Source organism: Solanum verrucosum, unplaced genomic scaffold, assembly GCF_900185275.1.
Source record: "Solanum verrucosum unplaced genomic scaffold, falcon-dt-bn FXZP01000062.1, whole genome shotgun sequence".
NCBI lineage: Eukaryota > Viridiplantae > Streptophyta > Magnoliopsida > Solanales > Solanaceae > Solanum > Solanum verrucosum.
Genome location: NW_026020477.1, coordinates 5,733,987 through 5,742,112, shown reverse-complemented (window position 1 = coordinate 5,742,112; position 8,126 = coordinate 5,733,987). Strand labels below are relative to the sequence as shown.

The 8,126-nt window shown below is 35.5% G+C and overlaps 1 pseudogene; it reads left to right on the top strand.

The window, feature by feature from the left end:
• Positions 1-6,649: 6,649 nt before the first annotated feature.
• LOC125809417 (uncharacterized) lies at positions 6,650-7,243 on the top strand (annotated as a pseudogene).
• The last annotated feature ends 883 nt before the right edge of the window (positions 7,244-8,126 follow it).

The following is an 8,126-nucleotide window of genomic DNA, read 5'->3' as shown; positions in this document are numbered from 1 at the left end:
ATCTAAGGATAAGAATGATCTGTCTAGCGTTAGTCCTTGTTAATTCGAAAATGATGAAAAGAAAAAGGCTGAGATCAAAGTAGAAAAGTATCCCACTTGGGATTCAAGATTTGACTATTTATATTTTATTTATGAATAATATATAAATAAAATTTAATAAATATTTATATTTTATTTATTAATAATATATAAATAATTATAAAATTTATATATCTAATTTATCGGTTCGATTTGGGTATTTTTGCGGTTGTTTTTTAGTAAAACCAAAATCAAACCAAATAGTACTGGTTATCAAAATTTAAAACCAAACCTAACCAAACAAAACCAAATATCGATTTTTTAATCGATTTGGTTCATATTGTGCTTCAGTTTGATTTTTTTAACCATAACCATGAACAACCCTACTAATACCATTTTATAAAATTAGTATATTGGACATATGATCCGTATGTCAACTTTGGAACCTTAAATAATTGATATATATATTTGATATATGCATGATACATTGTTTCTAGATCATGTACGACCTTATGTGGCCTCTGTATGTCAATTCAGCCAAATTTCAACAACAATGATCTTTGTACTTCCATCCACAATCCAATATATATGTAACAGTACGTCGAAAATTAGAAGTTGAATTAGAAAGGAAAAGTTGTATTTTTGGCATTGAGGCAGTATTCTACGAAAACCTTGGGTTGAGTTTTGGAAAATATCAAGTCTTTGATGTTTGACCTACGGAGGACAGAACAGATCATAAGGAGTTCTACAGACCGTAGAAGTGATCCAGACTTAGTTAAATTTGGACTTGAACTAGGGGTCCACATGTTGGCTCTACGAGTCGCAGATTGGACGATGAACCATAGAATGATTTTGTGGAAGTTGATTGGATTTTGAAGTCCCAGCATCGGTTCTACGGTTGACCAGGATGGCCCGTAGAAAGACTTACAGACCATAGGTCCAAACTGTAGACCCTATCCGACAGTTTTAATTAAGGGTGTTTTGATCTTTTCCTACTCAATTAACCCCTAAACTATGTCGTTTTGTCCCTATAACTACCCCTATTATCATTTTTACTCATTAGACTAAGCCTAAATCCTCTTATTTACTAAATTCTCTCAAATCCCTCATAATATGATGAGCTGAATATATCTACTGGCCGAAGCCCTTTGAATATGAGCTGTTATAATTGCCCACATTCTTGGGCTTCTTAGCTAATGTATTGACATGTCCAACCTATTGAACTCCCTCTACCTTCTTCACAAAATCACTCACCTCATTGAAGCTCCTACTTGCGGAGGTCATTTGCACAAACAAAAAGAACTTGCAACTCAGAATTCAAACCTTTGACAGACAAATGAATCCTCTCCTCCTCCAAACTTACCAATTTTTTAGCATAACGGTACGAGGCATGAAGCTTAGCCTCATAAGTAGTCACAACCATGTTGCCCTGCTCAAGAGCCATAAACTCATCCTTCTTCTTATATCTCAAGGTGCGACGCACAAATATCTCTAAGAACAATGCGTGAAATTGTGTTCAAGTCAGTGGAGTCAAGATTGATTATCAACATTCCGCAAAAGCTCTCCATCACTTTTTGCCTTACCCTAAAGTTAAGAAGTCACAAACTCAACCCTATGATGTTGCACAATGTCCAACTCATGCAGCCTCTCATAACAGTCCAGAATAAACTCAAAAGCATCCTTACTCTCATAATTATAGTCACAAAGAAGAGATTCATTAGTTTAGGATTTGAATTGATCAAATTAATTCAAAGTCTAAAGGATATAAACAAATAACTCTCTAGGAATTAACAATTTTCATGAAATTTCCTAGACTGTAGCTAATTCACAAGTTGAACTGAAGGAATAATTGAAGTGCTACAACTAACTTCTAAATAAAATACTCCCAAAACTCATTTTTTAGACAAATTATACCTCTTTAGCCACAAAATATTTAATTCATCGATTAATCATATTTGCGGATTTTCTGAGCTGCTTAAGACCTTCTTTAGGAAATAACCAGAACCCTTGTTCACTAATTTTCAGACATAAGGTTAATTTAATACCTCTCAAAAATGATTTTCTAATTTTTCAAAAATAATCTTCACAAATAGCGAAGTTATGAGGCATTTTAAACCAAGAATAAAATCAGATGGTAACAAATGAAATTATAAGAAAATTGGATCAACTAGACCTAATAAAATGTCCTTAAAAGAAACTTAAACAACTTGTTCTAGCTTCTGTGTAACGACCCGAACCGTCGTTATTTAAGTGGACAAAAATCTGGGAAAATTCTGGGCCATTGTCCCACCAGGGTGGGCCAGATGTCGCTAGGGTGGCGACGCTGGGGGGGTAAGTTGGCGCCAAAGCGGGATAGGCGAGACTGAACTTAAATAACATGAAATCCTATTTTCTCCTTCTTCCTAAAATACCTACTTTAGTCATAAAACACCTTAGAAAATCCCAGAAAGCTGTTGCAAGCTTGGGAAGAAGGGAGAGAGAGATTTCTAGCGTGAAGATGGTGATATCTTACAGATTCTTGGCCAAAATCACCGTCACGAAGCTCGGAAAATAGGAATCAAAGTCAATAACTTCGTGCAACTACTTAGCACCCAGGTCGGCTAGGTTTTTATGAATTGAGTAGTTTAAATTTGTGCTCCCTATGTAGTATATGTAAATCGATGGTAGAATTTATGCGTAGGCCTTCGTGCACCGAATAATCTATGATTCAAACCATAGAAAAAAGCCTTAGACAATGAATTAGGGTTGAGTATGGTCAAATTAGGGTTTGCATGATGTGCGTGATGAGTAAATCCATTTTAGGAGATGGTGGTGACTATATGATTGTGTGATGTATGTTGTTCTTGCTTCATTATAATACTTGCATGTATATGAATGTTGCATTATTGATCACACTTGTTGAATATGAGATAGAGGAATGAGGGATGACATGAATCATGACTTAATTGTATGATCTTGAGAATATACTTCTGATTGTGATTGTGGTGTGTTTAATGGATCGTTTGCCACTTTTCGGCATAACTAACTTGGATCGATTGCCACGTTCCGACATAATTATGGGATCAATTGCCACGTTCCGGCATAAACCTTGGATCAGATACCACATTCCGGTATGCTAACTGTTTGGGTTTGAGTTCCATGAAAGGACCAGTGGTTTGCATAATTTTGTAGCTTGAGGATTGTGAAATGCGTTGTTGTTCTTCATGTTGATGATATTGTGTATGTTCTATCTATGCATGTGATGGTATTCTTTATTGACTTATATATGTTGTACTTAGTTGGTATAGGTTATGACAGCTTATATTTGATTATTCTTGGTAATGAGCGAACTTGTTGGGTATAGTGGAAGGGCAAAGTGTTCAAGGGGCGAGCAATAGATAGCAAGGGTTGGTCATATGTCGTAATGATAAGGAGTGGGGTTAGTGTTTGTGTTGTAATTGCTTAGGGAATTCCACTTTGGAGAAAGAGATTGTGTTGAAGGGTTAGGAAGTGTGACATACTGAACCATGTGGCCCTAACAGGGTAATATGTAGATGAAGTAAGAGTTGAGGTGATTGGTTAGTTGGAGGGCTTGTAGTTGTACTTGGGGATTTGCTAATGTGTTAGAATGGTTAGGCCATGGTCAAGTACCTGGTAGGTAGGATTGAGAAGGATGTTAGTAGTCAAAGTACTGGTGTATATTGGAGGTATTTCAAGAGAGGGTAAAGGTGGAGAAGCAAGTGGTTTAATTCATGATCTTACTAGTTGGTTTCTTATGTTATGTGGTGGGTGTCAGGTTGACTGATGATGCCTACCAGTACGTGTGTTTGTACTGATTGTTGATTGATTTTGATCTGATATTTTTTAAGTTAATACTTTTCAGTATTTATTTTTAAAATAGTTCGAAATACATGTTTTGCAATTTTAATGCAATTTGTTCATAATTATCCTTATTCTCAAAGTATTAGAATTTTAATCGGTTAACTCCGTTTATATTATTTTGTCACAGGCGGTTGAATACGTTCAAATATTTGTTCATTTTTTTTTATAAAAATTATTATTTCTGTTAAATTTTATTTTTTACATGTCATTCGTTACGTTCATTACATTTGTCATATTCATTTTATCTGTTACATTTGTTAGTATTCATTTTGATATTTTTCATAATCTAGAAATTCATTCTGATATAGATAATATTTCATACACAGATATTTTATTGACCGGTGATTTTGGCCCATGAATTTAAAATAATGATATTATAGTTTTCAACTCTCTATATAAAGAATAGTTTGCCTATTAGGTTAAGGGGGTGGTGGATGAAATTTTTATGGGTGTAAGTTAGAGATTTTTTAATCTTTTATTGTTCATTATTTTCTGGTGACAAGTTCACCGGAGCTCCGTCGAAATCCGACGAATCCACCACCCAATGACCCTATTTCCCCTTCCTATTCCCTTTCTGTTTCCGGCCAGCAACCAGGGCCATTAAACACCCATTTTACTTTCTTTTTTTCCCCAGCAAACAACTAGCCCTCAACCCCCTATTCTTTCTTCTCCAATAGACCCAACCCAAAACCCCCTCCGTGTTCCAGCAAATGCAACCAAAAAACACCACCGAAAACAACCCAAACCACCACGTCGGCTCTGGAAACAACACCACGAGCTCGCCACCACTCTCTTCCACCAAATCTCTTTTCCAGTTACCAAACCACCACCTGAAACCCCCAAATCCACCAGCAAACAACAACCAACCAAAACCCCAGCAAACCAGACGTCAAACCCCACTAGTCCTCTACCAAACCCAACCTTTTTCCTTCACTTTTCCAGCAACCAAACCTGCCTGAAATAGCCATCGGAAAACACCCTCTTCCGCAGCTCTTAATGACCTCCAAATCCCCAAGACCCCACTGCATTTTCTCCATTTTCTCAGGCCCCATCGCCAATGAGCTCTAAGCTCCGACGGACAACGACACAACTCCAAACAACACCACTCTCCACCGCCAACCAGCAGCTCCAAACCAACACCCACTCCTCTCCGATCGAAGCCACCATTAATTCACCATTTTCGCCTCACCAGACCCACCATCAAATCGCTGCCAGTCCCCTTCCCCTTTTCCCCTTTTCGAGTTTATGTTTATTTTTACAGGTCACCAGTAGCTCAGAGCTATCACTCCAATACTATCCATTACCAGCGAACAACAACATCAATAATAGCTGGACAAACCAGCAAGCTCAAAGCTCAGACAGATCCGGCAAAATCACGTCATCAACATCACTCCATCAGTGAACTCTTTCTCCAGCAAAACCCCATAGTAATTTTATTATCTCTTACCTTTTTTTTTGTCTTTTCATATAAATTGTTACTTGAGAAAATTAAATGAAATGTGGCAATTAAGTCTTGCTTTGGTTTTTGGTGACACTTTGACCAAGAAAGGGTCAAATCCATTTTAAAATGTAATTAAGTAAATCTGGGACCAAATTAACATTTTCAAAACTTTCTAATCTTTTATAAAATACAAAAAAAACACTTCATTTTTCAAGTTTTATAATTCAATCCAAACCATTTTTAAAAAAAGGAAAAGAAAATAGAATTTTCTGTTCTTCTCCCAACGTTCTCTCTTCTCTTGTTCTTCTTCCTTAGAAAATCTGAAAATCCGACTGTCAAAACAAATATTCTCCCCCATTATCTTATCTTTCTCCTCATCTCCGACCGTGACTCTCTCATCTTTTTGAACTGAAGATTGTGTTCGAGTTAAAATGGGTAAGTCATTTTTTTGAAAGATTTTACACTTTTTAAACAATACTACATTTTTTTCTTGGGTTAATGAATAATAAATCGTTTTATAGATGTGGAAATTGAATAATGGTGTAATGGTAGCTATTATTTATTGTTTTTGAAAGAAAATCAACAAACCCAAAAAAGCCCTAATTTTGAGGAAATGTATATGTATTGTTAACATTCAGTGAAAATTCATTGTTTTGGTTCTTTTGTTGTTCTTTTTGTGACCATTTTGTTCATATGATTTTAGAAATATAGTCTTGTTCAGTTGTCCAACATATATTTCATTTGTGAAAAGATGTGTTGTATGTTGCAAGGTTTTAGTGATATGTTGGTGTATATTCCAACAGAGTTGTTATATGTTGGAGCATATCACCTATGTGTTAGGGCAACAAAATGGTCATTTGTAGTAATAGAAGATTAATCTATGGCACATGAAGATTTATTTGTGGCCACATAAGATTCATTTGTGGCAACATAAGGTACATATGTGGCAACATAATATCCATCTGTGTCAACATAAGTATAAATTGCTACCTATTATTATTTTATAATAAATTGTAAACTCTCAACCTTTTTTTATTTACATTGTAGATGAAATGATACAAGAAGCTTCATCCATGACAACAACTCAATCTTTTATTGGTGTTGCTTCCTCTTCTAACATCAAATGCTCTTTTTGTCTATGCGAATAATGTGAGCAACAACATGATTGTTTTATTAGTCGTGTTAAAGAACTGACTTATATTTTTAAGGAAATGACTTGCAATATTGATGTCCCTACATCCAAGAAGATTTCACATCCTTTGAAGTGTAGGAGGTTGAAAAATTTTATTTCCTAATCACTATCTATAATTAGTGAAAGAAAAAAAATCAATGACTACTGCTCCAGTATCACACTTAAACCCAAAAGGCAAGGAGAAGGAGAAGGAGAAGGAGAAGGAGAAGGAGAAGGAGTAGGAGGAGGAGGAGAAAGAGCAGCAGGAGGAGGAGGAGAATGAGAAGGAGCAAGAGAATAAGAAGGAGAAGGAGAAAGTGAAAAAGAAAGCGAAAGAGAAAGAGAGAAAGAAAAAGAAAGAGAAGAAAGTTGAAGTCGTCAATTGTGATGTGAAGCAACAATATCCATTTGAAGGTTTTAACATTGACGACGAGGGTCCAACTGAACTAATGTCATCCTTCTCGCAATGGATAAACAAGGGTCTTTACAAGCATCATGCAAAAAAGTAAAGTCGTTCAACTATTATTAGTATTTCTTCTTGTTGTCCACTAAATATTTATTTATAATAATTACAAAATTGAAGAAGAGACAAGGACGATCGCTACTTAGTCAATTGCTCGGATCTTGAGTTCAAACAACTTAATTTTGTATTTGCATTTCCAAAGAAGAAGGACTGGTTCTACGTAATGTCTCAACCCAATAAGTGTTGGACTGATAAGGTAAATTCATGTCCACTTTTATCTTTTGATTAAAACATTAATACATACAAATAAATTGATACATAAAAACACTTGTTGATGCATCTGTGCAGTACGTGGATGTCATTTTATACTATATGCGGAAGAAGTCGAAGCAACAGAGTCATTCTAAATATCGATATACCACTACTAATTGTTTTTTCAAAACATACATTGACAATGCCAGTGTTGTTCATGAATATGAGAATAAAATTGTTGGCACTATCAAAAGGTTTGGTATACCTGCTGGACTGCCTTGGCTCACAGATGAGGTTTATGTCCCTGTAAAATTGTAATGGGGAGTTTCATTGGGTCTTCGTAGTCGTTGTATTGAAGGAACGATACATAAAGGTGTATGATTTGATGTCCTCATCTAGGACTAACAGAAAATTGTGCACCGAGATTCAAAAGTTGTCTACAATGTTGCCAAAGTACCTTGAATCCAACAGATTTTATGAGAAAAAATACCGAACCAACTGGTCAGTTCTTGAATCTTACCAGGGCAAGAAAAAATCTCACCCATTCAAAGTCATACATGTTGTTGGTATTGCCCAACAAGCAAGCAATAGTCTGTAAGTAGTATCACATTATTTTTTAGTCTTACCACTATCAAAATGTGATGTTAATATTAGATTTATTATATTTTCTAATTGATGGTATACCATGCAGTGATTGTGGAGTTTTTGTAGATGCATACGTTGAGGTTTTAAGTGATGGACTACAAATACCATCTGATGGAATTATTTCTCAATCCCTTCACTTGAGATATGCTTCACTCCTATGGAATTATGGGATTTTAAAGGCTCGGAGTGGCTATGTTAGTAACAATGAATACTCACAAAGGACTACACCTAAAAAAGAAAAATTCGATGAAAATGTTATGGTTACCACCATTGAT